The sequence below is a fragment of the Python bivittatus genome, unplaced genomic scaffold, assembly GCF_059951505.1.
Source record: "Python bivittatus isolate LINGU-HERP-01145 unplaced genomic scaffold, Pbiv_v1 ctg000220_np1212, whole genome shotgun sequence".
Lineage (NCBI taxonomy): Eukaryota > Metazoa > Chordata > Lepidosauria > Squamata > Pythonidae > Python > Python bivittatus.
The window spans coordinates 23,784,263-23,801,208 of record NW_028277048.1 but is presented as its reverse complement, the minus strand read 5'-3'; the positions used below and the strand labels follow the sequence as shown (position 1 = coordinate 23,801,208).

At 41.4% G+C, this 16,946-nt stretch overlaps 1 protein-coding gene across 7 annotated transcripts in view; it reads right to left on the bottom strand.

Annotated features, from left to right (window-relative positions):
* Positions 1 to 16,946, bottom strand: part of RBMS2 (RNA binding motif single stranded interacting protein 2) — a 65,700-nt gene that overhangs the window by 31,770 nt on the left and 16,984 nt on the right. The window contains exon 1 of one of the 7 annotated variants that reach the window (XM_088138159.1): positions 14,445 to 14,591. The exons of the other annotated variants lie outside the window; for them this stretch is intronic. The gene's annotated coding sequence lies outside the window, so the exon portion shown is untranslated. Of the gene's footprint in view, positions 1 to 14,444; positions 14,592 to 16,946 lie in introns of those variants that run through there. 7 annotated transcript variants of the gene reach the window in all.

The following is a 16,946-nucleotide window of genomic DNA, read 5'->3' as shown; positions in this document are numbered from 1 at the left end:
AGTCAGCAAGTAAATTTGGTTAGAACATTCTCAGCTTGGGCTCTTTTTACAGACAATTCCTGCCTCTGTGCAACAAATGTAGAGCTCATATGTTTCAAAAGAGCAAGGGGTCTTCCATCCAAAAACATTTTTCAGTATCCAAACAGCAATTTGCTGCAGAACTAGTTTTCTAACTAGCATATTCATTCTTATTGGTGATTGTGATTGCCCCACTGAATACTGTTGCCTTAATCTAGTGAGCGCATATTGGCTTGCACTAAATCATAATGAGCTCTATTTAGGTTTGACTTAGCACACTGTAGAAACTCAGCAATTTTGGTTTGTAAGCCATAGTTTCTGGCTTCTCATGTTATGCAAATCCAGCCAATTGTGATTCAGCACACCAGTTTAAACCAACTATGGTTTAGTGCAAGGTTTGAACTCCACTGGTGGGTAATGTTCAATATTGTCTATAATGCCAAAGGATGCAGCTTCTCCCCTTGTTCATATTGTTTAGGTGACCATCTCTACAGTTTTAGGAAGCAAGGACTCTGATGCACCATTCTGCAAGCACTAACATGCTACTGGGAATAAACAGGGAGTTAATACAAATAAATTTAGCAGTCATTTACTTTGCCAGGTAATCCTGGGAATTTGTTGTTCTAAGAAAGAGGACTAAGGATCTCTTAACATAATTCTCAGCACATTACACAATTTCCAAGATTTTGGGGTGGGGGTGGGAATTATAACAATATAAATCCAATGTACATTTGGAGTAAAAATATGTCCTTGTGCCTTTTAAGATTTAAAAAAAAAACTGGAAAATTTCTTGAAGACCTAAAAAATGCAAAAAAAAAAAAGATAATTAATATTAATATCTGAAGTGGTCACCTGGCCAGTATGGAGGGAAAAACAAGATTTTGCATTTTCTTAGGCATCTGGCAGCGTTAGCTACAAAAGTCAGGTGGTTATACTTATACTGTGAAAAGTATTACCACCTGCTAACATCTGCAAATCAAACTGATTTTAAAGGCTCAGAAGCAGAGGTTAATACAGGTAGCCCCCAGTTTAAGAATGAGTTCTGTTTTCAAGGTCTGTCCTTAAGTCAAATTTGTATGTAAGCGGTAAGTAGCAAGTAGTAGTAAGTAGTATTGTGTAAGTAATATGAACTCAAACCATTGTGTATTTAACTGGAATCATTTAACTCAAATTTTGCTACAATAGGCTCCGTTCTTAACTATGGGTCGTCCTTAAAGCAGGCGTTCTTAACCCGGGGACTACCTGTATAGTCATTGCAACCACTTTTCTATTCTTATATATTTCAGTTTACTTTTTTCATAAATGAAGAACAAGCCAGTATCAGTGCTATGACTTTGCCAAGTTAGCTTGCTAATCCAAATGATCTTCTTTCTAAGATCCCTGTATCCCGTTCCTCAGGCACTTTTTTACAAGATCCTGTGACTGTGGGAAGCAAAGGAGGAGATGCAGAGGGAAGAAGGTGGAGCATTTCCAAGTTCTTTCTCTGCTCCAGGGCATGTGCAGGACTAGACCAGATGCACATATGTTTGGCTGTGCATGAAGAGGCTGTATTCCCAACCTCCCCTTGTAAAGTGCTGCTGAAGTCACTGAGTCTGCCCTACCCACAGGGACACCAAGGGGTGGAGTATTCCTATTGCAAAACTGCTCTGCTATTCAGCAGGCCTGGCTCAAAGCTCAAGAGAGGCCATAGGCTGGGATCAGAAGCAGTTGTAAAGTAAGAAGAGCAGAATCAGAATGGACACAAAACTCAGAAATAGGCCAGTGTACGTCCTGCTGCACATGAAAAAGAAAAGAAAAGAAGCACACGTTTGCCTTCTCATTTAATTTAACTGTAATAGCTACCATACCTTGATTACATAGCTATAAATCTACTAACCAGGACTGGAATGTCTTCTTAATTTACAATCACCCACGGAAAGAATGGGTACTCCTCTAAGGACATAGTACAAGAATGACAACTTCAGATTCCAGATTAAAACCAAGGTTTAAAACAAAGTTTGAGTTCAGTGAATTAAGGAGCAGTAGTAGCTTTATTCCTGGAGTCAACAACCAAAATTAAATATAATTTCAAAATGGGACAGAGGTGAACCATAACAAAACAAAACAGGACATAAAAAAATACAGAGCTAATTTGCTAAAGTAATATGACTATTAAACAAATTATCAGTTAGTAAAAACAAAAGGAATAAAATATTAAAAACAAAAGGAATTAAGAACTTAAATGTTAATTCAATTATGACTAAAAGTTTGAACTATTTCAGTGATAAGTCTAGCATACCTAATTTTAGATATCAATGAATGATAAAAATTGGTTAACTATCACTGACTGCTACTTAGCAGTGTAAAATACTAAGATTACAGCTTTAAAATTCTATCCTGAGAAACCCTAAGGTTCTAAACAGGGAAAACTAAACTATGGCATGATGAACAGGAATGCTACTCCAGCACAATTTGGCCTCTCCTGGAGATCATCTCTGACGGGAAAAATAAGACTGGCATCTGTTTTGCTATGCCTGGTTGCTGAAAGAAATTAAACTAAACTTTTTAATGCCAATTTGAAAACAAAGGTCATTATAGAAAGATGTGTATTATTGATTCCATTTCCTCCCAGGAACATGGGTATAGACCGGTTTATATGAATCCTTTCTGAAAGAGCTAAAAGTAAAACATTTAGTCTGGTTAATGCAAAAGTTTTTTTGAGCGTTAGGCACAAAATGTTGATAAAGTATTTGGCAGCTATGAATGCTCCTTGGCATGCCTAAATTACTGATTTTTGGAGTAGAGCTTGGGTTCTTTTGTAAATCTAGGTTGAGAATCTGCTGTTTTATTTCTGATAGACAGAGCTTTTTCATGGCCAGTCAAGACCAATATTGCATGCAGATCTGCAAAGGTTTAGATCAGCTTAATTTCCATTAGCCACGAGAGCATAAAGTTATCTTGGACAGTCAAGAAGACTAGCTGGAGCATAGTGGACAAATTTAATCAATAGTCTCACAGCATACAGAACTAGTAATCAGTAAAATAAAACAGAAAGAAGTTAATAATTACACATGAATTTTCTGAGTCTACATTTTATATATTCTGCAGTTCCATGGTTCATAGTAAAAATACGTAGGCTCAAGATACAGAGTTTTATCTAGGAGTACAGTCCAATATCTTGAAAGGTCTACATTGGTTCTTGTACCACAGCTATAAAACTCTAACTTTTTGCCAGAGTTGATCATCTTTATTCCATTCATATGATATGCAGGGTATATTGTTCTTTTGTTTTTGAATACAGGGAGTCCCTGGATTAAGAACGCTCGGGTTACAGACGACCCATAATTAAGAATGGAGCCTACTGTAGCAAAATTCAAGTTAAATACACAATGGTTCAAGTTCGATGAATCACTGTGTATTAATGGTTCGAGTTAAATACATAATACTACTTATACAGTATTATACAACAATATTGTTCCGGCTTACACACAAATTTGACTTAAGGACAGACCTTGGGAATGGAACTTGTTCTTAAACTGGGGACTACCTTTATTTAAAATCCTAGCCCCAGATCAGTGGAGCAAGAGGCTTCTTCCTGATACTGCTAGTTGGCCTGAAATTAGGAAATCTAAGTAGTAACTGAATAAAATAGCTGAAATCATGATGGGGTAGGGGATGTATGAGTGCATCAACTATCCCTCAACTTGACTGAGATATTAAGAGTCAAGAATATTGAAGACCTACTGTAAGTTTGCTCTTTCCAAACATAGTCAGTCCCCCAAACTGTAACAGTGGATTGTATTTCAGGGTTGCTGTAAACTATAATCCCAGCATCAGGCCCATTCCCACTAAGAATGAAGGAATAATGCTAATTATTGATCACATGGCAAAATTACCATAAACCACTCTCTAAACAATCTCACCCATCCACTCCCAACAAAAGAAAGCCTAGATTAGAAAGAGTGCAGCCTTTCTTTGTTGTTATTGTTAATCTAGGCTGGGCATGTTGCTGTCTCATCTAACTTCTGTTAAAGCCTTGGAGGAGTTCTACGGATTTTTAAAGCACTTCCAGGGGGAGGAACATTTAAAATGTCCTCTCAATGCTGATGAAGAAGAGGCTTATCCAGTCAGTTAGAGGAGGTCTAGCCAGCAACATTTTTTATTTGGAAAGCTAGCCAACTTCTCTATGTTTTTGATCAGTCTTTTGGATGACACCCTTTCCTTGTCCAGCATACCACAATCTCTTGTTCTTTAACCAGCTTTTACTGCTATAGTATGGACAACCGCAGTCACGTTACACACCCAGAGGAGTAGACAATCTGTGATCAACCCAGGAATTTCAGTCAACTTGAACTAAACCTCCCAACAGTCCAACCCAGCTAGTGATGAGGAGGGTTGCAATTCAGCAAATTTCTGCAAGTTCCCAATACCTTTGGGAGATCATAGGCATCTTTTTCCTGCTATGTCTGCATGATGTCACATTCTTCTCATCCCCACCCCACAAGGGAGACAGACTTAAATATCCTTAGCTGAACAGGTTTTGAAATATTTTCCCCCTTGTTCTGGCACTGTCCAAAGGCTGCCTCAAGGTGTATAAAACCTGTTAGGCTGAGGGAAGGCAAGGGGACTGCAGAGACTTGAAACAGAGACAGTAGAAACAGGACAGGGATTGCCAATGGATATACATTTCACGCCAGTATAGTTTTTTGCTGACTCAAGAATGGGCAGAGAACATTTCAATTCAGCAGCAAGGGAAGCCCCTGAAAGACGGTTACATTGGTGTCCATTATACTGATTCCTAAACTGATAGTGAAGTGTATGAATGTATTATTATTCAAATCTTTCAGTAAATTAAATATTAACATTTCTAACAATATTTAAAAAGAGGAAAAAATCAGTAAAGCAATAAAAACAATGAAATGTACTTAACAGATAGAAGCACATAAATGTGCAAAATTTCCTATTCCAATGCAGAATAGGCATTAAATTCAGACTGAATATAAAATTATACATATTATACATACATACATACATACATACATACATACATACATACATAGTGTGTGTGTGTATAAGATTTAGCTACCCAACCCAACCCAGAAGATCCATCCTGCAGCCACAGAAAAGTTTGCTTTATTCCAAAAGCAAAATACATTCAGAAGAGTCCCACATAAATCCAGGTTCCTCTGAGGGAAGGAGGAGATAATTCATACCTTTTCCCACTGAAGAGAAAACCTTCAACTCTGTTAGGAAACATTTTCCTGTACCATACACTGCCATTAAAAAAAAATCTATCTAGGTTACTTCCAGATGTGCTGTAACAGCACTTCACAGAAGGTTGGCTGGTAATTCTGAAAGGTGCCATCTCCACCACCCATCTCAAAGGCCTCAGTGTGGGAAAAGCTTAGTGACTGAATTAAAATGGAACAAATGCTTTTCTATGGGAAGCCCTGCAGCTTGCTGATAGGAGGCCAACTGGAGCTTTATGAAATCTCCAAACTAAGCCCTGCCAAGTGAAAGATATAACCAATATTTCCTCTTTCTGTCTTGGGTTTCCTATGTCCAGGCTCGTATTTTTTGACAGGATCTCCCTTGTGCCAATCTATATTTTCCAAGGACAGAACAGGGAAGCTGTATCAGTATAAATGAAAATCCACAAGGTCACCCATTTTACAAAACACCACAACTGTATCACACATGCACCAGACTCAGGTCAGGTCTAAGCTTAGCTTTTTGATCAGCCACTAGCAATGACAGCCTACAATTCCTCAAAGGAGAGTAAATTCCCCTTCTCAGCCATATAGAGCCATCTCATCTGAACAGTCTTTAGATGACCAGCTTGGATGAAGCAGCTGCGAGTTCTTAATCTCCAAACAAAGGCATTTGTAACAAGTTCATTATTATTTTCACCCTGGGTAAATTAGGGCATTATCTAGAGCAATAACCTTGCAAAGCCTACAGAAGCCTACCATTATATCATAGCCTTAGTGTCCTAGGCTAACACAAGCACCCCCTTTTCAGGAAGGACAGATGGACGGACTGACCAGTGGCTGCTAAAAGGGAGCATCCTACATAGCTTTAGCTAGACAGAGCTGGGAGGGCCAACTTGAAAGGGACACCAGTTAGCTGGATACATTCCTAGGGCAATCATGCGTTGTTCAAATTCTTGAACTACTCTCTACCTAGCCCTCAAGATTGTTAAGAACACTTTATATTCAAGATCTGAACCCTAAGGACTTGCAAGCAAAGAGTATGAGATACATGTTTTTTTATGGCAAAGGAAAGAATTTTTCAAAAAATTATAAACACACCCAATGGAATATCCTCCTGTGGCAAAGCTTGCTGCTGGGCATTATGGGCATTCTTTTCTTGTAAAGTTTACTGCATTTTCCATGGACGCCTGGATGCATGCATCAATAAACCTAGTGGGATGCAAAGGAAGCATTGTTCCAAATGAACAAGCGAAGGCCTACATTAACACAAGTACTTTGGCAGCTCTAACAGCAACCTCTATTTGCTCTAGTATATAAATAAAGATGAATTCTAATGCCATGAAGAATGAAAGAAAAATTACAGGGCTCTCTTAGTGATGGCCCCCCACACAGTGGAATTTTCTACCTGAGGGAGGCCAGTTCTCTTTCAGGGGAAAGATAAAAGATCCTCTAAGAGGAGAACTCTTAACTCTCAGTTTGGCCTCAGCCACGCTCCACACACATCTTCTTCCTACTGGAACTGACAGATGCATAGACAAATGAAATGCCAGCTCAGCTGTCTTGGCCCACTCCCTCCACATGCTGGCAGGACGCCTGTCCCAGCTTGCTTTGCTGCTTCCCTGTTGAATGCCCCAATGAGAAAGAGCCCTCTAAACTTCTTGTGGGATTCATCTTCTAGCTTCATATGAATGTATGAAATGAAAAGATGCTGTGGATTTATTTTCCTAATAGTGCCTTTGAGGAAACGGACTATTTTCTTTAGAGAAATGGAACCAATAAGACTTTAAAAGAAAAAGCAACCCCACTCCCAAATAGATCCAACTCATCCACCACTCCAACTTCTGTCTGCAGAAGTGTTAAAGAGACACAGATTCACACAACTTATTGGCAAAGCACCATAACCCTGGCCTGTAAAAACTTTCACAGGTTTTTGTTTCCAGCTGACTGATTCCAAGTCTTTCAGGACTCAAGAAACCTCCTTTTCCAGAAGGAAGATGGAATCTATCACTACTTCCTGCTATCTCTCTTTAAATTTAAGACCAATATCAAGAACCCGAAATGTCTGAAAAAAATAGATGCGGACATCTTTCTTATTTTCACAATCTATATCCTGCATGTTCAATATAAGCGTATTCTTCCAGAACGTTTAACAATGTCATAAAACAGAATATATGTACAATTTTAAAAATGGTCAGTGTGACCCTTCCTGATCTAGGCCACTGGGATCCGTCTGCCTCCAGCTTTTGCCTGCTGGACCCTCTGAGCTTTAGAGTCCCACGGGGAACTATCCTTGTTCTGCCAGAATAACAGACTCTTATTCTTACTTGAAGAAATATTTTGAGTTAGGCATTATGGAACAGATGGCTCTTCTGATGCATTTACTTGAACCCAGAAAGCAGTGGCATTCCACAAACGTGCAAACACGATCTACATAGCACGTAAGATTCTGGTTCTTCAAATCCCTTGCCATCAGCTGTAGTGGCTCCTGCTAATGAGACTAGTATTCCAAAAACATCTAGAGGGCACCAGGTTGCCTTCTTTTGATCTAGAGAAATCGTGGAAGATAAACATTCAAATGAGTCTACTTTCTCTTTTGAATTTTGTTAGTATCGTTTTCAAGCGTATCTCCTGGTCTTCTGATGAGTTTAGTTCGAGGAGCTTTCCTCTCTAAACAATTTTGCTGACAGCAACAAAACACACTACAAGTACAAGAACATCCCTGCAAGTTTAAGTCTTAATGTTCTTAGCATAGGCTTGTCCTTTGCAAGGTTAAGCTAAATTTTGCAGTTAAGTCAGCCGGTATTATTTAGAATTAAAACATGGGAAGCTATATTAGGAATGTGACTCAAATTAATATAATTACCTTACATTTATGCCAGGAGTCCACAACCTTTGGGGCAGCTGAGCGCATCTGGAATTTTGAAACCATGTGGGGATACTCTACCTTTTCATAAAACCACTGCTAGGGCAGTTACAATCAATTGCAAAGCACTGATTTGCTAAAACGCTACCTGCATCTTGTCCCACAGGATTCTCTCTACTGCTCCTGATTGCCTTTATCCTTGGAGGGGTGGGAGAGATTTCAAAGCTTTTTTCAAAGCACTGGGTTGTAGCTCTCCATTATTTTTACTTTCTAAGAAAGCTTACGGGGCCCATAGGTATTCTTGGAAATCAAAATGATGCCAAGGGCTGGCAGTTTGCTTTCTGTACAAGGCAAGGAGCCAACAGGCACAATGTTTGGGAACCAGCTTTAGATTGCATTCTGAGGACAAAGCAAGATGTACGTGACACAGAAGTCACGCACCTCCCTTCCTCAAGTTTTGAAAATACAAAAAAAATGTATCAGATAGGACCCTTTCAGATTCCCTTTTTAATCAGCTGGCAGAATGCAGATCTGCTGGCAGTGTTAGCGATGCAGCCGTTATGCCATTGCTGTTGCGATATATGCATCTCCTTTCTCTGTCAATTTCTCTAACAAGGAAACCTCACTGTTACTTTAAAATCCATAACATGCCGCCATTACTAGTAGGCAGGGAAGGCTTCTTCTGCCAACGTGGATGATCTATTTCATCCTGAAGGAAGTTCTTGCACACCACCCACCTCCACTGCTGTTCAGCTATTTAACCACTATGTGAAACCAGTGCAGTAGTGCATTGGAAAACCAACCTCCAATGGCTTGGCTGTGTGTGTGCTGTTTAGAGCAGGTCTTTCACTCTCCCTAGTTTACTAACAAGCTACCACAAACACAGCCATTAAGAAAGGCAAGGCCTTTGAAAGCAAGGTCAACTGCACAATTCAGGTAGCTGAAGCTCTGAAATCATGGTGACCATACAGAATCTTAAGATCCTGTTTACATTTTTACAATCGATCCTCCTTCATCACTCCCATCCCTATACCAGCCTTTCAAGATTCCCCCCCCCCCCAAACTACTAGATACTCAAAGACACACAGCCAAATACATGGATTATATGTGCGTGTGAGGGGTGCTGACAAGTTCCCTTATTTATTTATTTGTTTGTTTGTTTATTTAATAGTGGACCGACAGGGCAAAGGGATTTTTGTTAATTCACACATCAAAATTCAGGTGGTCAGGTGACTTGGAGATGCCATAATATTGCTACCTGTTCAGGTCAAACCACTCCCCAGAGACTCCTGAAAACAGCCTTTGCCAAATGCAGCCCTTCAGTAGGTCCAATATTGTTAAAATACATTGCTGAACTGAATTCTGCTGCTTGAGTAGCTGGCAAAAGGAATAAGGTAAATGAGCCAAGGAATTGGTGCTATTTGTTTGTACAAGTGAGGACCCGCACTGGCCTTAAGAAATGTTTCTGTTGAGGACTCCAGCCAGCATGTCGTAGTTGTCTTGCAACACTGTTCAAAGTTTTGCCTCGCCAAGGTGTGGAGAGGGAGAAAGAGATCAAAAAAAACTTTTTTCTTCTTCTTCTTCCTACCTGAAATCTTTGCCTTGTGTATTGACCACTAAATATGACCTTCAGGACCATCTGCTCCAACCAGTAATAGCTTGACCAGTTAGAACAGCTGGAGAGAAACTTCTTGTACTTCCCCATTTCTAAGAGGTTTGTGGGGCAGGGGCTAGACGGCTTTCCTGTAGCCATGCTAGTGCTGTGGAACACCCTCCCAACAGAGATCAGGCTGGCCCCCACTTTCTTGGTTTTCCAGAAACATTTAAAAAATGAATTGTTTTGGCGGGCCTTTCCTTGAGTCCATATCTGATGCCATCTTGCTTTTTGGTTCTCATTTAACTTTGTTTTTATGTCCTTGTTTCTACGTGGGGGCTGATATAGTCATCATCATTATGATTGGTTTTAATCTCATTGTGGATATTTTGACTCTTGTTTATGTAGCCTTTAAGCCACCTAGAGTCATTTGATTGCAGCCCAGTAGAAGTATTATAAACAAACAAACATTTGGGTTCAAGGCAACTGCAAACAAGTTGCTCCAGAAGACAGGACAAGAAACAGTGGGTTTCAGTTACAAGAAAGTAGACATTGGTTGGATATCAAGAAAGGCATCGTAATGGTAAAAGCTGTTTGACTGCCCTGGGAGGTGGTGGCCTCTCCTTCGCATCAGGTATATAAACAGACTGAATGGCCATCTATCAGGGATGCTGTAGTAGGAGATTCCTACACTTGGAGAGATGGAAGGTTGAATTACATGATCTCCCTCCAACATCTCTTCCAGCCCTTTCATTCTAGGTTTCTATGAACCTTGGTGCTTGTATTACTATATAGCAGGAAGTCCAGGTTTCTAAAGAGTAGGCATCAGAAAAAGAGCCTTTCCCCACTTGCATTTTATCATGGTCTGAACACCCTCTGGCAACATTTTACTCTGCTATATCCTCATGATGTTACCTTCATCTTGTACTCAGTCCAAGTGTGAGACAGTCATAAGCTATCTAACTGTACCAGTGTTAAAGATAGGTTTTCCCCCTTCAACCAACAGCAAGCAGTGGCTTTTTCAAAGTCTGCCAAGTGTGCCTCCATCACCATCCATGCGGTTTGCAGTGCAGTCAGATGTCCTGTGAAGTGTGGGATCAACCCAGTGCCTGTTGGCCACTTCAGCTGGTTTGGTGTGTTTGCAGATGGAGAGGCTTTTGAGTCACTCTACCGAGAACATGGTAAAGTTGAAGACTGCAGCTCTTTCAAATTCAGCGGACTTGCAAAGATGCCAGGTTTTGGAAGAGCTTCCCTTGCCTGGATTTTTGAGTTTAGTCTTCTTTCAAAACTCAAAAGGCTTGCAGAAGCACAGAAAGAGCACTAAACCTGCACTCTCAAGAGAAAGTAGGAGAACACAGGTTGAGCCACCTGCAAAGCTTGTCACCCAAATGCCTGTCCAATGGGCTTGCAGAGTGGGTGAGAAAAGCTCTGTCCTTTTTTGCTGTGCACAGGAAAGCAGGAAAGTCAAGCCAAGCCACCTGCTAAAATTCACCCCTTCCCCAGGCCCCACCTCTGCATCTCTGTCATGACTGGAAGATGTTTCCACTGATCGGTGACATTTGGAAAGGGAATGATAGTTAATCCAGAAGGTTTAACCAAACACTTAACATACCATGCACATTCATTATCAAGACAGCACCATTCAGCAACAAATCAAAAAAGAGGCAATTGATGCAGGGCAGAGAATGGGGACAGCAAACCTTATGCTTGCATAGACCTCGGCCAGTTCAAGAATGGTTGGATAGTAATTTAACTCAGCAATGGGTACAGACTATCTTCCTAAGCTTTCCACAAACAACCTGGAGTTTTTCATTATTATGGCAGATTTTCCTCTCCTCCACACATTTAATCCTTCTCTAGGAGGGTTCCAGATTGAGATTCTTTAAACCCAGGTGCAGCCCGGCTGCCAGGAAATTATAGCCCCAAAGGCACTAGATTAATCCACTATTTTTGCAATCCACTGATAGACTGTGATAGGTCCCTTCCCTGTGCAAGAGTTGCATCCATCTGAGATCAGCACCATGCTTCTGTGTCTCCACAATGCTGTGGAGCTTGTGTAGGTCATTGCAAGCCGAGCTGATTAACTTTCAGCTCAGCTGCTGTACCGAAAGAAACACTGCAAACAGGCAGTTTTGCAGAGCTGCTTCTGGAGCTGCAGAGCAGGTAGCTTCTCCACTGGTGGAAACTCCTGCTTTGTCCTGCCTCTCTGAGTTCCTTCCTTGTGCCCGAATCACCAGTCAAGGCAATGCGATGCCTTGGCATCCTCACCCTGTCCTTCCTAGTTCTTCTGTGGGGTGACTTTGCTACCACCCCACATCCTGGCCAGTTGGGTTGTTTGTTTTTTTTAACTGAGTTTTTCACATTTTGCAGTGGCCTGCTGGAAGGAACACTGAGAAGCCCCATGAGAGGATAGAGCATAATAAACAGCAAAAACACTGGTGTGGCAGAATTACTGCAAAGGGAATAAAGGGTCAAGCTGGGCTGTATATGGAAGTGCCCATAACTTGTTGGTCATTTTCTTATATGGTCACAGGCCTGGCCCAATTTCACACCTATGTATTCAGCTACTGACATAGCTCCACAATGTTCCACAGGAGTTAGTCAAGGCACATGAGGAGTAACACAATTATTACAGAACAAACTTTCAAGGGCCAGTCCATTTGATGAAGTGATGTGATATATAAGAATATGAATAAATTAGTTCTTAAGGTGCTATAGGGCTCTTAGTATTTTTAATAAAAAGCCAGACAGATAGGAATTTTGATACTTATTTACAATGGATGAGAATGCTCCAAATTCTCATCCTTTAAGACTGCTCGTCACATATTTTCCTTTGTCATCTGGTACAATACACTGCAGACACCTTTAAAAACTAAGCTAGTTTCCCAGTTCCAGTGTTATAGGTTTCTTTTAAAAACAATTGTAGGCAGCTGTAAAAGAGGCAAAGGTTCTTCTGTCAAAAATTACCATCCTGACAGCTTACAAATAAGCACCCTAAATGGTTGTGGGATTGCCATCCTCCAGCCTAGAAATTGGGTAAAGGATCTGTGTTATAGAAACACTGACCTACAGCTAGCCAGCAACAATTCAGCCTAGCATGGGCAAACCCAGTCCATGTGATTAGTATAAAGTACTATGTCTCGGTCAAATCTAGAAAGCCAAGTTGAGTTAACCACAGGCAAATTATTCCTGGGTTGCATGTTGTATGAGCACAGCCACTAATGAAATCTCACAATGCAACATACAAAAAGATAGCTAGCCCCAGGTTCCCCCACTTATCCCCTCCTTAATCTTATCACCTGCCCTAGTATGCCATGCAGAAATCCTGCTTCTGGCAGCCAACAGGCCTGAGGATGAACGTTGTTTTGACGGCTAGTTTAGAAGATGGCCTTTCTCTCTTGGTGAACTTCTTCTTCCCGATCTAACTGCCTAACTCATCCTAGTCCTGATGCACCTGTACAGAAATCTACAAGATTGCAATCAATATGCTTTCCAGTGAGGTGATTATTCTAAACTAAGGGAATAAATTGAGCCATTCCCGGCAGAGTAAGGCTACAGTGAGAAACCAACAAAGATAACATCAAAACACAACAAATGGTAGACTGAATGTGAATGTTCAGATACACCTACAGCTGAACTGAATCATTAATTACATTACCATACAGAATGGTAAAAGCATATCTAGATCTCTACCTGTCATGCATATGTGGCATATGGTGGGTTGGGTTTTAAAAACATGGTTTGAAGATGGACTAACAGTTGCAGTAGAGGCCGGCTGGGTAGCTTCAAGCAGGGGTGGTCCTTCTACACAGACCTCAGGACTCCCTGCTGTCTTGACCACAGGAGGCCATGAGCTCTCAACAACGATGTTTCATCTCATACACTAGTGCTAGTGACTAGTGCTTTGTACGTGAATGTATCCCCCCCATAATTTGTGAAAGCATTTTGGTTTGACATATGTGGAAAACAACAAGTTACATTGTGCAAAAACGAATATTCTGCAAAATGCAAATTTTGTTGCAGAAAGCCGACGTACAAAATGCAACGGTTAGCAAGACAGACAGAAACACAAGGAGTCCCAGTGTTGCTGGGCAGAGTGAGGAAATGGTAGACCAGACCCAGCTTTTCAATTCTACTAATGGCTGCATAAATTCTCCTGCGCTTTAGAGTTACTATAAAAATCTACAAAACATCACAGGTGTGTGAATGGAAACAGGGATGGCAGGGAGTTTTTTTCATCACCGATGAAGTCACGGGAACAATCACAGAGGGTGCCCACAATAAGTCATCCAGTCCACACAGTCCTCATGGAGTGAAAGGGAAGGGCCTAGAAGTCAGCTCTGGGCAAGAGTGAGCATCTGTTTTTCACCTGAGGACAAGTCTGTTGCAAGAAAGAGGGTCATTTCTGCAGCTGTAGCAGCCACAAAGAATAATAAAGCTCTTTCCAGAAAGTTAACACCATGCACAGAGTCAGCGACATGCTTTAATTGGTTAGCCTAGTCTTCTGTTGTTAATGCTTCAGTGAGAGTTTGTTTTCGGTTATTATACTGAACAGCTGAACCAATGAAATACTTAAACTAGTGCAAATGGCAGGGGAAGGGGGACTGTGATATTGTGCCAGCGACCAAACCCTGACCTACAGCATGATGATAGCAGTCCTTTTTCAGTGGAAGCAGTTCACCAACAGAAGATGCAAAGGGTATTTGAAACACCAGACATTCACGTAGGAGTATCCTGGAAAAGCCCTGAAAACTCTATAGACGTTTGTTCCACTCACCTACTACCGCTTGCAAAGACCTCTTCATTGAGAGTAACTTGGGGGGGCTGTTGAGAGGGCTGAGGGGAAGAAAAGAGGATGTGCTCCTTCAGGAAACATGCTGGGGCTGAAGGTAAAAGGAGGGCAGCCCCTGCGGCAGGGGGTGTTGGCAACAGGAGGAAGTGATTCATAACCTGCTGCTGCTGGCTTTCAGTTCAGCCTTAGCCACAAAGACTGCCAGAACCTCCGAGGCTCAAGTGCAAGGCGGCCCTCGGGTCCTAATGCCCGTTTTGTTTGACTTCATTCTTCTTACAGCAGCTGGGAGCAACTGTTGGCTTCTGATGGACTTCATGCTCAAAGCCACACAGCGCTTTTTTTGCCAACATGGCAAGAATATGCAAAGCTGCCAAATTCCATAACAATTTCTGGGATTATAAAAATCTGCAAAATGCTGAGAAAGGACTGCTTGGAGCAAGCACCTTTGAAAGCATGGATTTAGCCCAGAAAAATGTTTAGTGGAATCGAGGGCAGAGATACAAGGAGCTACCTTAGGCTGACGACTCAGATCGACGCTCCATTCAGCCCATGCTGTCAGCAAAGCTAAAAGAAATCTCTTTCAAAAGTATCTTCCCAGTTTGAAATGAATGGAAAAGAACATCTTGTAAGCAGCCGACTAGTTTCCACTACAGCGATCAAATGTGATCTCTAAAATGAAAAATATGGCTAACTCAATTCCAGCCCAGCATCATTCATTAATTCCCAAACTGTACCTCATCTCTAGGATTTAAAACTGCTTAGTTTACAGCTCTGTTGCACAGCAGAGCCAACTTTTTCCAACCAGTCATGGCCTGCAGAAGTGTTAGAAAGCTATTCTGGGGGTTGCTATTCAACTCTCCCAGATAGCACCAAGTTGAGACTATCTAGCTTAATGCATATAGTTCTGTAATGGACCATTCTTGTCCTTAGCTGGACAGCATAAGAATACTACTACTATTGGAAGTAGGCTATTAGCAAGATGGTAATTAGGCCCCTCACCTCTAATATGTTCGCTTGGAAATTTCACTTAGATCTCTTCCTCTCTAACCTGTGGCTGTGAGAAGGCTGAGTTGGTTGAGCTGGTGATTTGCTCTTCAGAGATTTAATCACTGCTGAGTCAAAAGATAACCCATGCAAGAATAGCTTATGGAGCAGTCATCCTGGATCAGCTAAAGGAACCTGGAAAGAAGCTGCTGCTTCTTTGGATCATTTCTCCTAGCCTGGCTTTGCCTTTGGCTGTCCACCTGGGCAGCATCTCTCCATAACTTCAGGTGCTCCTTTCTGACCTATTAAGGTTACGTTGACTTCCAGGTAGGAACAGAAAGCCAAACGTGCAGTAGAGTTTCCCCCCAGTTACAGCCCTTTCAAAGAAATCTCGGGGCCCTCTGGGAATAACCGCAATAATCACTGCCTCAGCTGACCTCTCAGTTTAGGGACAGCCTACCTGAGCATGACATTCCAGTCACCTCAAAAAAACCTGGCTGACCTAATTCCTGCAAGCACCTTCATTTTTAGCAGCCCTTTTGGTAGGTAGCAGGTGATTCTTCAAGCACCGACAAGAAGCGGAAGTATAATTTTACTGTGCAATCCCATGTGTTCTCTGCAGAAGGAAGTCCCACTTAGCTGCACAGGACTGACTCCCAGGTGATGCAGCCTTAAGTGATCTTTCACCAGAATCCTTAATTAACAAGCAGGCATGCAAATAGGTAGGTATGAACAGTATTTCTGGATGGGAATAAGTTTTTCTACAGAACTGTACACACTCTTGAAAAGTTTTAAGAAAAAAAATAATTTCCCTCTCTTTCTGGCTCCTATTAACAGACACCCTAACAGAGTTACATACTTTCATCCCCTTAGCAATGGTTACAACTGCAATAGCCCTAATTTACAAAGCACTTGAAGGAAAAGCAAAACAAACAAGGGAGGAATTATAGCAACAACAGCACCAATCATCTTTTGTCTTTTCCTAAATTTAGGATATACACGCCCAGTCCTTAAACAAAATAAATATGAAATAACAAGACAGAAGGGTGTTTGGTTTTCTTTCATGCCTGTTGATAATTTAGCTAGAACCCCATCCCTTAAGAACTTTCCCGGGCTGCCAGGGAGAAGTAATGAAGAAATGTGCCACTTTACCGTAATATGATGGAGAAGATACATTGAGCCCAGTGGCACTTCCAGCTGAGGAAGGGTACAGAACATGGAGGGGTGATACGTAAGCCAGAGAAAGTGTATGACGGGAGTGGCAGCCACAAGCCAAAATTCACAGGGACTTTATTATTCATTTCACCAGGACGTTTATGACATGCTTTCTAGAGCTATAGCTTCACCAAAGCGATGGAGGGGTACATGCATACATAAAAATGCACGACCACAAAGGAAATTAAAGCTGAGATTGTTGAGAATCGGGTGCCTTTCTTGTGAAAGGCCCTTTGGAACAAAGACATTTGTAAAACTTAAAGGCCAGCTCCAAAAGCAACAGGAAAT